General features: G+C 38.7%; 1 protein-coding gene and 1 pseudogene across 1 annotated transcript in view; both read left to right on the top strand.

Moving 5' to 3' along the window:
- LOC126930551 (protein FAM133B-like) overlaps positions 1-14841 on the top strand; it is a 1157570-nt pseudogene that overhangs the window by 463214 nt on the left and 679515 nt on the right.
- Positions 1-14841, top strand: part of TMEM132D (transmembrane protein 132D) — an 840394-nt gene that overhangs the window by 218483 nt on the left and 607070 nt on the right. The gene's annotated exons all lie outside the window — the stretch shown is intronic.

Here is a 14841-nt window from a genome sequence, read left to right as displayed (position 1 = left end):
CACCTCTGCCTGGACTTCATTGTCCATACCACTGTCAGCATTTTGGTCAAAGCCATTCAACAAGGCTCTAGGAAGTTCCAAACTTTTCCACATATTCCTGTCTTCTGAGCCCTCCAGCTATCTAGGAAGTTCCAAACTTTGCAACATTTTCCTGTTCTTCTGAGCCCTCCAAACTTTTCCAATCTCTGTCTGTTACCAAGATCCGAAGTAGCTTCCACATTTTCAGGTATCTTTATAGCAGCACCCCACTCTCTGTTGTGCCAACTTACTCTATTAGTCCATTCTCACACTGCTATAAAGAACTACCGGAGACAGGGTAATTTATAAAGGAAAGAGGTTTAATTGACTCACAGTTCTGCAGGGCTGGTGAGGCCTCGGGAAACTTATAATCATGGTGGAAAGGGAAGCAAACACATCTTCCTTCACATGATGGCAGGAAGGAAAAGTACCAAGCAAAGGGGGAAACGCCCCTTATAAAACCATCAGATCTCATGAGAACTCACTCACTATCACTAGAAGAGAAGCATGGGGGGAACCACCACCCTGATTCAATTATCTCCCATTGGATCTTTTTGATGATGCATGGGGATTATGGAAACTATAATTCAGGATGAAATTTGGGTGGGAACACAGCCAAACCATATCCACCTTGTTTGTTTAAATGGAATTTTTTATTATAATAATTATTTGGGGGATTTATAGACAGAAGAGGTTGCTTTGCAACTAAAGTTCTTTGTGGTGTTCTTCGGCTATGTCCACATCCAGTCATTGATGTTCACACTTTGTAACCTTGCAGGAGTAACTCATCGTAGCTTCACCTTGCAGTATAGGTCTACCTGATAGTCTGCTTTTCAACAAGACTCAAAGCAACTGAGGGGAAAAGGCCCTTGGTTCCTTCTTGTGTCACCACTACATCCGGTCAAATGCCAATATGATGGCTGGTATGAATTCTGGTCTGCAGATTCGAGTGGGCAAGGATAGATGTGTGTTTGGTGAGAGAACTCAGTCTCAGTCATCAGAGTTTAATTTCTCCTCACCTCGGATACATTACTACATTCTGGGGTGGTGAGGGGTTGGGAATGGTGGAGGACTAGTGCCATGGCAAGGAGGAAGTGGGTTGGACTTGGGTCCTACATGTCATCTGTCCATGTAGACACCCATGGGAATGTTCCACCCAGGTTGTAGATGGAATGTCTTCATATTCTCATCACATCCACGTTTAATTTTTCTGTGTACCACTTCTGGGTTCCTCTTAGGAACGCAGGGATCATGGGCTTGGTTTGGGAAATTTTGTGAGACTTCTGAATGCAATAAGATAGCCAACACTCATTAAATATCTATTTGTGCCAAGCAATGTTCTAAGTGCTTAATTTTTTAAGCACATTTAATCCTCAAAACAATTCTATGATGTAGGTGCTATTATTACTTACATTTTTCAGAAGAGGCACAAACTGAAATACAAAGAGGTTAAACAATTGGCCAGAGGCCCTATAGTTTATAAGATAATTTAATTTAAGATATTGAAAGCCTACCCTTTCTAACACGCAGCCTCAGAGCACATGTGTTGGAAAATTCATCTTCATAAATGCAAAATAGGAAGGAAGGCACCGATACTGTGAGATTCCTTTTTTTTTTTTTTTTTAAGAGCACTAAAGAGACTGAGCTAACTAAAATATTTTCTTTATTTAACATATATTTGTTGAAGATTAAGCTTGGTGCTGGGGATTACCAGTGAATAAAGCATGCTGCCAGGGCCTTTCCTGAGTGATTGATGCTGTGAGAATGAGCATGTGGTGTTTGCATTGGAGGGACAAGGTGCCAACTTAAGTCAGCGCTTCTGAGAGCAGATCAAGTGAAGTTGTATCCATCATGAGCAAAACCTGTAAGTCTTATTTTATTTATTTATTTTTGAGATGGAGTCTTGCTCTGTTGCCCGGGCCAGAGCACGGAGTGCAGTGGTGCAATCTCGGCTCACTGCAAGCTCCACCTCCTGGGTTCAGGCCATTCTCCTGCCTCAGCCTCCCAAGTAGTTGGGACTACAGGCGCCCAACACCACGCCCCACTGATATTTTGTGTTTTTAGTAGAAATGGGTTTCACCACATTAGCCAGGATGGTCTCGATCTCCTGACCTCATGATCCACCCGCCTCAGCCTCCCAACAAAATCTGTAAGTCTTATTTGTCACTGCAAATTACAGTGACATCCAAAGGCCATTAAAAACTGCAGTGGCCCTTCCAAGCATTTTACACCCTAATAATTATCAAGAGAAATGGCATTTTCAAAACAAAAGGGCAGTGTTTGCCTGCTGGGGACCACATGGGGTTTGTGAGGAACAACCCAGAGTCACAGAGTTGGAGCTGTGGGCACCTGTCTTGACACTTTCACTACTTATGCATCGTGGGAGGGTCGCTGAAACTCACTGACCCTCATTTCCTGGGGTCTTACTTTGTCCAGGTGTTGTGGAGTAGAAACAAAGAGTAAGGTGAACCTCAGGCACACTTAGTGGTACCACATTTGCTTCAGTACATGATCAATTCCATCCACCAAGAAAGGTATCAGGGACCAGCTGAAATGTGAACAGATTACTTAAGGCCATTTCAAACTAAGCAGTGTTGATTCGTTTTCCACGAGGGCTGATGTTGACAAGTAGCAGATTACCTCTAACTTAAACTGTAAAGAGGAAACAAAAAGAGGACCATGTTCAAAGCTGCTTAGGAGGCATTTTCTTCAATAACGCAGGGAAGCATCTAACTCAGCATATTCTAGTGCAAGATAGCAGAGCAAAGTGAGATGTCACCTTCCCCTCCCTCCTTCAAATCTGAAGGTATAAAAAGTAAACTGATTTTTTTAAGTGAAAAACACATTATCTTCAACAAAGACTGGGGGAGGGAGTCAGCTAAGGAGTGAGACAGATGTTTCCAGAAATCAACTCAGTGCATCCAGTCACAGCTTCAGAGTCCCCTCCCACTCAAGGCCTCATGCAAGGTGGGATGAGAGTGTGTTGGATTGGAGATAGTTGCATATTTTGTGACCCTCTAGCTGTTGAGATATGGGTTCTGATCCCCTGCTCTTGAATTCGTACTGGCCTTAGTGAATTGCTTACTCTGTGGAATGTAGCAGAAGTGATGATCTGGAACTTCTGAGGATAGATCAAAGGAAGCTTTGACTGTTTCCCAGTGTCTCCAGGATCACTTGGTCTTGGAACTGTGAGCCAGCATATAAGAAATCCAGCTGTTTTGCTGGGAAACCATGTAAGAGACTGAGACTACATGGGAGGAAGAGGAACCAGGTGAGCTCAGTCTTCCAGCCTCTCCTATCAAGCAACCAGACACTTGGGTAAGACTGTCTTGGAACCTCTAAACCAGACCATCCGGCAACTCAATACCACCAAGTGACCTCCGTCAAGCTCCATGTGTAGCAGAAGAATCTCCCAACTGAGCCCTGCCCATATACCTGCTACACAAAATCATGATATAGAATAAAGCTGTGGCATTTTAAGCCACTGGGTTTTGTAGTAGCTTTTGAAGCAGCAATAGATGAGAAGTGATAAATAAACAGTAGTCATGAAAAGTGTCACTAATAAGCCCTACTTGCAAGAAGACAGATGAGAGTAGATACACCAGCTCGTGATCTTTTTTGTCTTCAGTCTCTTTTCTACTGTTACCTTGCTGTGCTGTGCTTTTCACTGAGTATGCCTCTGCAATCTACATTTCCCACGTTCTTTACATCACCCAGCTCTGGCTTTTGATTACATTTGGTCAGTTGAAGCCACTGATAAGGAAACTTATGGGTTAGAAAAGGGTGGAGTCAGGATAATTCTCTCCTCTCTCACTCCATAGTCCCTACTCATGCCAAATTGTTCCTCCACCTGGGGGTCCAGCTCCCACCAGGTAGTCCCTGCTATGCCTCCAATTTTCTAGTTCCTACATGAAGACCTTACTCTTGGCCTCTTTTAACACAACCTCTTTGCTTTGTCTTTCTGACCCTAAGAGCAGAGGCCTCCTGTGTTTATTCATACTTGGGCTGTGTCACCATCCTCTAGTTGCTGTTTCAGCAATTTCAGCACGTCTGTAACTAGTTCCTGATACTAAAGTTCTGGTCAATTATCTAGGATGGCTCCTGTTCCCTGACTTGGCTATGAGGGTATAACAGTTTTAGGAAGTATTTTCTTTTCTGATTGACTCTATCTTATACCAGAGGCAGAGACAATCACTGGGCTTGTCATTGTGTCAGTCCCAGCTGCAATCAAAGGCAGATGGATCATAAGCATTCAGAAATGAATATAGTCAAACAGAAGACATAATAAATATGATACAAACTTTGGAAAGACCCAGAGGCAGTGGAAAAAGAACACAGAGGGAACAAGGTAATATTTTTCTTTCTACTCAGTGAACTTGTTATGCAAAGGTGAGAAATCAATTTTTATATTTCTTTTCCCTTTTATCTTTTTGGGTAGTTGAAGGATTGATAATAAAAAAAGAGATCAGCCAAGGATGTCTTTCTGTATCAAAAGCAAGGATCTGAGACAGAGAGATAAATTGAAATGATAATCTGAAGCCCAAGATTATCCAAGCGCATGGAAGAAATATAATACTAACCTTTTGCCCTTATTTCCATTCCCCGTCTCAGCACACATGCACACACGCACACACAGAGTTGAGTGAACTCAGGCACAGAACATCTGAAAACATTACAGAAAGGGAGAATAGTACTCAGTAAAACTGTATAATTGACAGTGTTGATACATGTTTTGCAAGATAAAGCATGGACAGGTGCAATTTATACACATTATACTAGCACAAAAAGAAATTCTGAGCAGAGTTGTTCAAGTTGAGCATGAACCAGAAGAAAATGGAAAATGGCAGCCCATTCCTATAAATATATTGCTCAGAGAAAGGAAGAAAGGAAGGAAGGAAGAAATGCAAAGCATGTAAGAGACAAAAATAATTGATTTTGAAAGAAAAACAAAAAAAGCAACTACTTGTGAGTTTTTAAAGTGGGTGGAATTTTTTTTTTAAATACAAATTTAATAAACCTAAAGTTCAAAGACAGAAAACAAAGAAGGAGATAGTAAAGTAGATCAAAGAGCCAGTACATGCATTGAGGACTAAAACAGTGCAAAAGAAAAACTGAAACTGAGGAATAGCCATTGTTGAAAAATGGAATTATTGACATAAAAAAAAGTTTGAGATAATCTTGGTTAATTTAAGCAAAAAGGCAAAGGGATTAAAATAATTAGAAAGAAGATGATAGGCATAAATAAAAGAGGTGATCCAATATAAGAATACATTCTGATCTTGGAGCTGAGAATCCCAGAAAGAAAATAAAAAATATATTTACAAATAAAAGTTTTTGAATTTTTGTTTTTTATTTATTTGATTTTGCTGTATTAAGGAAGAGCATATCCTGATTATAACATTTCAAAAATACATAATTTGCTAATAATTCAGGTAGAATAAACATTCACAAAAAATTAAAGAAATGGATATACCATGTTCAGGGATAGAAATGCATAATGATAAAAAAGTGTCAGTTTACCTCCAGTTAATCCATAGAGCCAATGTAACTCTAACAACAACAACAAAAAACTAGGTTTTTTAGGGAACTTGGCAAGTTCATTTTTAAATTTATATGAAGACCAAAAGGCTGCTAATAGATACAACACTAAAGGGAAAAATATATAGATGGGTTATATTTTTTATAAAATAATAAAAAGTATGATACTGGAATACAATAGATAAATAACAAATGAACAGAAAAAGCCCAAAAATAGAACTACGAAAATGTGAGATTTTGTATAACAAAGCTACTTTGCAGATCAGTGAGAAAAAATATATTTTTCAAAAATGACGCTAGAGTACTAATTATCCAAATGAGAAAAAAGGAATGAGATTTCTACTTCATGCCATTTATAGGCATTAATTTCATATCAATTGGACATTAAAAGGAAAAAGTAAATCAATGTAGAAGAAAATACCGCAGGATATCTTTATATCCTCTGAGAGAAAATGATTTAGACTTTCTTAATCTACCAAAACACTGAGCACTGAGGGAAAATTAATACATTTGACTACATTTTTAAATAACCCCTTTTTAAATCAAAGACAAACCATAAGTTTAGGGATGGTATTTATAATAAATAAACCAACAATTAGAATGCAGTATATATGAAGAATGGCTATTGTTCAAATAAATAACCTATAATTCAAAACAAATAGCCAAATATAAAAATGGGCAAAAAATATGAACAGACATTTTATAGAAGAAAACAAAAATAGACAATATATAAAAAGGTACTTCATCCCATTAGTAACCAGGGAAATACAAATTGAAACGATAATGCTTCAATTTTGTAACTACCATATTGCCAAAATTAAGCAATCTGATAATAGCAAAAGTAGTTGTTGAGGATGTGGAAAAAGGAAACCATAATATTATTGCTGGTAGGAGAAAAAAATGGTACAACTCTTTTAGAAAATGATTTGGAATGACCTGGTAATGTGACCCCATATTTCCACTTCTAAGGTGTCTAACTGAGAGAAATTCTTAACACTTGTTCACCGTAAGATATACTTAAATATTCGTAGAAGCACTGTCTATATCAACAAAAAACTGAAAATGGCCAAAATGACCATTGAGAAGGTACTGGATAAATACATTTTGACATATTCCTACAATAGAATTCTTATATGTTTGTGAAAATAATTCAGTTACAGCTAGACACATCAATGAGCAATCTCTGTATTGATTATACAGAGATTGTATAATCAATATATATTTGATTATATTTAATTAAATATTTAATTAAAATCAAATATTTAATATTTAATTATAATTATAATTTATTTAATTATAATATATTATTTAATTATAATTAATATAAATTAATTAATATAAAATAATTTATATATTTATTTATATATTATTTATATAATTATAAATTATTTTATAATTTTTATAAAATTTAATTAAAGATATAATATTTAATTAAAATTTATAATATTTAATTTTATTTTATTTTATATTTATTTAATATTTAATTTTATTTAAAACTATATAATATATAATTAATTATATAAATATGTAATATTTAATTATATATTATAATTAAATATATATTATATAATTTTTAATAATATATAATTAAAATTTTTATAATTTTATAAAAAATTATAAAATATTTATAATATTTAATTAAATATATTTAATTAAAATTATAATATTTATAATTTTTATAATATTTAATTAAAATTTAATTATAAATTAAATTTTTAATATTTAATTTATATAATTATTTAAATGGAATTATTTATAATGTTTAATTAAATTTAATTATACACATTATACTAGCACAAAAAGAAATTCTGAGCAGAGTTGTTCAAGTTGAGCATGAACCAGAAGAAAATGGAAAATGGCAGCCCATTCCTATAAATATATTGTTCAGAGAAAGGAAGAAAGGAAGGAAGGAAGAAATGCAAAGCATGTAAGAGACAAAAATAATTGATTTTGAAAGAAAAACAAAGAAAGCAACTACTTGTGAGTTTTTAAAGTGGGTGGAATTTTTAATTTTTAATTAAATTATAATTAAAATTATAATATTTAATTAAAATTTATATATTATACAAATATTTAATTATAAATTAAATATTTATAATATTTATAAATATTTATAATATTTAATATTAATTAATATATATTTATATTTAATATATATTTAATATAATATATTTATATTATAATATTTAATTAAAATTTGCAGAAAATACATTTATATAAAGATACAAATGTGCATCAAACTAACAATATAATGTTCATGGATAATGGACCAATATGCTCATTTAGGTAAAACTATAAAAAAAAAAGACAAGAAAATCACTAGAAAATTTAGGACAGGAGGCCAGTAAGGAGGATGAAGGGTGTTACTGGGGAGGGTCATGCAGGGATATCAAAATACTAAACGTGTTCTAGTTCTCAACGGGGTGCTAATTTCATTGGGTGTTTATTGTTGTCCTTTAAACTGTTCATATATGATATATACTCTTTAAACTGTATATATGGAATTTCTGTTAATGTTCTAATATGTATATACGTATGTGTGTTCTTGTGTTTGTGTGTGCTTATTTTTATAAAATACATGTCAAAATTTTAAAGTTTGGAAAGAAAAACCAAGTCAGTTTTCACTTACCAGGGATAGAAATCCATGCTGGCTTTAGACCTCTTCACAGCAACATTCACTGTTGTATCAGTCTGCTTTCACGCCTCTGATAAAGATGTACCTGAGACTAGGCAATTTACAAAAGGAGGTTTAATTGGACTCACAGCTCCACATGACAGGGGAGGCCTCACGATCATGGCAGAAGGCAAGGAGGAGCAAGTCACATCTTATATGGATGGTGGGAGACAAAGAGAGACAGCTTGTGCAGGGAGACTCCTCTTTTTAAAACCATCAGATCTCGTGAGACTCATTCACTATCATGAGAACAGCGCGGGAAAGACCTGCCCCAGTAATTCAATCACCTCCCACTGGGTTCCTCTCACGACATGTGGGAATTGTGGGAGTTACAATTCAAGATGAGATTTGGGTGGGGACACAGCCCAACCATATTAACTGTCATTCAATGCCAGAAGATAATAAGGCAAAATCAGCAAATCACCAAAGTGCTCCATAAAGGGACTTTGGTTATGTACATTCACATGATACTATTCACAGAATACTATATAAGCTATTATGATATGTAAATTTTCTAAAACATTAGGTGGAAAAAAGTGAAGTGCAAAAGGCAGGATAGGATAGTTAGGTAGATAGATAGGTAGATGGATGGATGGTTGGATGCGTGCTTGAGTGAGTGGATGGATGGAAAGATGGATGACTAGAAAGATAGATTAGGTAGATAGATGATAAATATAGATAGATGATGATAGATTACATAGAGAGGTGATGATAGTGATAAAGTTGGGATGTTTGTCCCCTCTAAATCTCCTGTTGAGATGTGACTCACAATGTTGGAGGCGGGGCCTAGTGGGAGATGTTTGAGTCATGGGGTTAAATCCTTTATGAATGGCTTGGTGCCCTCCCCGCAGTAATAAGTAAGTTTTCACTCCATTCGTTCACACAAGAGCTGGTTGTTTAAAAGAGTCTGGTGCCTCCTGCTCTCGCCATGTGAAACACTGGCTCCCTTCCCCTCTGTAAGCAAAAGCTTTGAAGCTAGGCAGATGCTGGTCCCACGCCTGCACAGCCTGCAGAACCGTGAGCCAAATAAACCTATTTTCTTTATAAACTACCCAGTGTCAGGTATTCCTTTATAGCAACGCAAAACAGACTAACACAGTCAGATGGATAGATAACAGATTAAATTAGATAGATGATAGATATGATTAGATGAATAGATACATAGATAGATGATAGATGAGATAGATAGACAGACAGATATCAGGTTTTTATTACACCTCAAGTAGCATTCCTCCCTGCCCCCATCATCTTGATGTAGTTTGTTTTTTGCTAGAGCTTAACACTGCCTGAAATTCAGCAGTTTGCCTCCTTTGTGCTTTGGCCATTGTGGTCTCCCTCTGAGCTCCGTGTGAGCAGGCACCTTGTCTTCCTTGCATATCCTCGGGGCCACGGTGCGCAGTGCTTGGCACATAGCACACACTAAGTGTCTGTTGACTGGAAGATTTGATTAATTTAAAGCCAAAGGCCATGACAAATTTGAAGGCACCAGGAGATCCTCTGTGTGTTAAAAGAGCCCGGGTTTGCTGATGTGAAAATGTGACTGCTTTTCACTCATGGTCATGGATCTCGGACTCTGTGGTTAAGTTTTTCCCTGCAAGTCCATTCCAGCGCAGGGCTTCTCAACCTCGGCACCACTGACGTCTGGGACTGGATAATTTCCGGCTGTGTCTATGTGTGGGTGTGTTCTGAGCAGTGCAGGATATTAGGCAGTGTTGCTGGAATCCACCCACTAGTTTCTCCCCCTTGAGTCCTGACAACCAAAAATGTCTCCAGACATTACCATCTGTCCCCTGGGGCCACATCATCGTTGGTGGAAATCACTGCCCTAAGGAAACTTTTCCTTCTTATCGTGGAATGAAATAGTTGAATTCCAGATTCCTTTTGTAACATATACAATAATTTTATTTTTAGGTTTTTAATTATACTGTAAGTTCTGGGATACATGTGCAGAATGTACAGGTTTGTTACATAGGTATACATGTGCCATGGTGGTTTGCTGCACCCATCAACCTGTCATCTAGGTTTTAAACCCCGCCTGCAGTAGATATTTGTCCTAATGCTCTCCCTCCCCTTACCGCCCCCCCCAGCCCTGACAGGCCCCAGTGTGTGATGTTCCCCTCTCTGCGTCCATGTGTTCTCGTTGTTCAACTCCCACTTCTGAGTGAGAACATGTGGTGTTTGGTTTTCTGTTCTGTGTCAGTTTGCTGACAGTGATGGCTTCCAGCTTCATCCATGTTCCTGCAAAGGACATGAACTCTTTTTTTTTTTTTATGGCTGCAGTAATGTATATAGTAATTTTCAGTAAGCTTTGTATCCCTTTTCTTGCTGCTGCTTCTACTTGTGATTTAAATTCTTCCACTATCATCTCACTGTGTTTTCTCTGCATTTCTTATTCCTTACAGGTAGTAAAAGTTATTTGGCTCTAAAGACAATCATATTGTCCATTTTCTAGATGCTGGTGAGAGGAAACAAAAATAGAGGACACTTTATTCAGGATCCAAAACATACATGCTGAAAACAATCAGAATTTAACAGAAAAATCTCAGCTCTGTTATAAGGAACTACAGTACAAATTCTCCTACATGAGAAAGTCCCCTAAACTAATATGGCTAAGGGTTAAAACATAAAACAGGCCAGGCATGGTGGCTCACGCCTGTAATCCCAGCACTTTGGGAGGCCGAGGTAGGTGGATCATGAGGTCAGGAGTTCAAGACCAGTCTGGCCAACATAGTGAAGCCCTGTGTCTACTAAAAATACAAAAAATTGGCCGGGCACGGTGGCTCAAGCCTGTAATCCCGGCACTTTCGGAGGCTGAGATGGGCGGATCACAAGGTCAGGAGATCGAGACCATCCTGGCTAACATGGTGAAACCCTGTCTCTACTAAAAAAAAAATACAAAAAACTAGCCGGGTGAGGTTGCGGGCACCTGTAGTCCCAGCTACTCGGGAGGCTGAGGCAGGAGAATGGCGTAAACCCGGGAGGCGGAGCTTGCAGTGAGCTAGGATCCGGCCACTGCACTCCAGCCTGGGTGACAGAGTGAGACTCCATCTCAAAAAAAAAAAAAAAAAAAAAAAAAAAAAAAAAAAAATTAGCCAGGTGTGGTGGTGTGTGCCTGTAGTCCCAGCTATTGAGGAGGCTGAGGCAGGAGAATTGCGTGAACCCGGGGGGCGGAGGTTGCAGTGTGCCGAGATAGTGCCACTGCACTTCAGCCCAGGCAACACTGCGAGACTCTGTCTCAAAAACAAACAAAACAAACAGAAAACAGAAAACATATGTAGAGTTCAGACTTGATATATTTTTTAAACCAAAAATTATACAAATAAGAGAATAATTTTGTTGCGATGGACATGATTTGTTGGGAAAAGATGTCTGAAAATAGGGTTACTTTGATGAGGATAAATACACATTCTTAGAAGAAAATGAAATTTCTGACATTCTCTACCTAAGTGAAATCTTAGTGCATGAAGAGTCACATTTTAAGGTGAATTTATCCATTTTATTTGCCAGAAGGGACATCTATGCAGACTGCTTCGATTCACATCTATGCAGGCTGAGAGTGCTGCTCAGAAAATGACTCCCTTCCAGAGCCTATTTCAAGTCTTTGATGCCTCTGGAATTAGCACCGGATGCCCCTTTGCATGGGTTTGAGGAAGATTTATTTTAATTCTGCTTTTCAAACTCTTGACTGTATTACAGCAAAGAAAACTCAGGGGGGCTTGCATTTCAGACAAGTAGAACTGGAGAATTGCTGGGAGGCACTGATTTCAGTCTTCACATGTCATCTGCAAACTGTCAGCAGGGGTTTTCTGCGTGCTGAGCTGACGGGGTGACCGTACTCGTGCCTAGAATTAGGTCTCTTTTCCTTGTAGACCTGTGTCACCTTGGAAAAGGGGCAAACCCCACTTTTCACAGAAGGTTTCCATCATTTTAGTTAACATCCGTTTTAGAGAATTAAATGGCCTATTTTTGTTCTACAGAGACTTTGAATCACACTCTTAAGGGACTCTCAGATTGGTAAGGAGCAAAGGTTGGATATTGGTTTTTGCAGGAGAAGTAGGACATTGCAGATTGCTCCATTAGACACTGGAAGCGTCAGAGCCTGCAAGTGCAGACCCAGAAATCGTCAGTATGGTTCTTTGACTGTCTCCTCCCTGTCTCCTGCAAGAATGTAGGTGTAATTCCAACACCATTTTGTCTGGACTGCTCTCAATTTTATTCAGACATGGGAAGACTAGGAGAATGGGGTCTAGTTTTTTCTCAGTCCTGGATCTTTGATTTTTCCAGATTTCTTTCAAGCAGAAATTTCAGGTTGGTACATGACTGATGTACAACAGTTATCATTTTTCTCAAAATGTAAAGACTTTGTATGATTGACATGTCCACACCTGTATGAAAGTAGAAGGGAATAACGGATCCGTACGTTACCCAGATCCAGTCATTGTTGTTGCCTGCCAGTTTTGTTTCATTATTCCTCTTCCAAATACTTTTTAAACATCAACTTTAAAGGCAACATTCTGAATGACAGAAGTCAGTCGTAAAAGACCACATGTTGTATGATTCCATTTATGAGACTTTCGGAAGAGTTAATATGTAGTAATGGAGAACCGAGTCATGGTTGCTAGGGCTTAGCAGAGGAGGAATGTTTCTCCTAAAAGGGGAAGCATTAGAGAGTTTTGGGGGTAATGAAACTGTTTTCTATCCTGACTGTGGTAGTGGCTATAGGAATCTAAACACATCTTAAAACTCATAGAACTGGCCGGGCACAGTGCCTCATGCCTGTAATCCCAGCACTTTGGGAGGCTGAGGCAGGCAGATCACCTGAGGTCAGGAGTTCAAGACCAGCCTGGCTAACATGGTGAAACCCCAGCTCTACTAAAAATACAAAAATTTGCTGGGCATGGTGGTGTACGCTTGTAGTTTTAGCTACTGGGGAGGCTGAGGCAGGAGAATCACTTGAACCCCGGAGGCAGAGGTTGCAGTGAGCCAAGATTGTGCCGTTGCACTCCAGCCTGGACAATGGAGAGACTGTCTCAAAACAACAACAACAAAAACCTACAAAAACTCATAGAACTGTATACCAAAATATTTATATATACATACATGTATATATGTAAATTGCATGAGCCTATAAAATTGTCAAAGCTCACATACTCTTAAAATGTGTAATGTCATTTTGTATTACCTGACACTGACCTGTCTTGCACCAATGCATCCTTACCCAGCTGTTCTCTTTCGTCCTCAAGCGTACAGGCTCTGGGGAACTTTGCTTACCTAAATCATATTCTTCCCCTTTGTTTGGGTCAAGGTAAGGAACACTAGCTGTTGTACCACACCAACCTGGAAATCTCAGATGCCTAACAGGATAAATGTACGCTTGTTGGGCACACGAAGTCCAGTGTTCACTGGGGAGCCTTTCATGGGTAAGGTGAGGACCTGGGCTCCCTTTGGGGCTCTGCCATCCTTCACATCCAGCTGGTAGATAGGAAATGACAGTATGCAGGATTACGTAGGACATTTTTACAATCCTGGAGGTGGGCATTGCTTTTGCCCAAATGCCGTTGGCCGGAACTCGGTCACGTGGCTACGTGAACCTGACAGGCCATGAAGACGGGAGGCCTGGCTGTGGGCTTAGAGAGGAGAAGCTGGCTTGGTGCTTACCAGCCTCTCTTTCACCTCCTTCAGGACTTTGTTCTTGGATTTCCAAGGTCGATGAAATGAATCTGTCTTCACCCTTGACCACTGTCCACGTTTTTTGCATTTTTGCATTATCGGGTCATTACCATGAGGGCGAATTCTTTTGATGCAGCAGCCTGGGGTCCACAGCGGCCAGACTCAGCCCAAGCCTTAACGTTTCTTTTTATTTTAACTCTTAGTCCTAGGTGGTCTGATTCCCACTGTGCCACTGTATCCCTCAGGCTGGCGATTTGTAAGAATCCAAGCCATTCTGCCACTCTGCTCTTTGCCGCCTTGCTTTTTCCTTTCCCCTTCTTTCAAGATCTGATCAAGGACAATATCTCCTTAATTTACAAATTAGCTTTCACTTCTTTAAATAGCGTGCCCTTCTCTTGGGCCATAGACTGCCCTTCCTCTCCGTGCTCCCACTCAGCCTGTGTCTTTCTGCTCTGGGCTTTCCTCTCCCCTACCGTAACCACACCTCTCATCACGCACCCTTCCCCAGCCCTGTCCCAAGTTTCAAAAATGCTTCAACCCTCTTCATCTTATCTTTTCCATATAGCTGCCCTCACCATGTTGGCTAGCTGTATTTTCTTATTTTCTTACATTTCCTGTGGCACCTAACCAATATTCAACCTTTGTTAATTCACTTAAACAGCTGGTGTTTCAGGTTCTGAGAGTGCTAATGAAACCTTCCCTGGTTGGGGTGCTGGCCATATTTACTTTTTCTTAAATGTGTCCACCTTCATCTATTAGGGCATATGGCTTTCATGGAAACTCATTTTCAATTCAGTATTGGAAACCCACTGCAACCACCGTTTTACAGTGAGATATGCCAAAGACCTTTTAAGTTGCTTCTCTTCCCCCAAGAATAACACAAGTTCCTGAAGATGAAAAGGGTTTTACAAGTTGCTTCTATCCTCTGGCCATAAATTTTT

This window comes from Macaca thibetana, chromosome 11 (assembly GCF_024542745.1).
Source record: "Macaca thibetana thibetana isolate TM-01 chromosome 11, ASM2454274v1, whole genome shotgun sequence".
Lineage (NCBI taxonomy): Eukaryota > Metazoa > Chordata > Mammalia > Primates > Cercopithecidae > Macaca > Macaca thibetana.
Note: the sequence above shows the minus strand (reverse complement) of the source record. Positions and strands in the feature narration are given on the sequence as shown.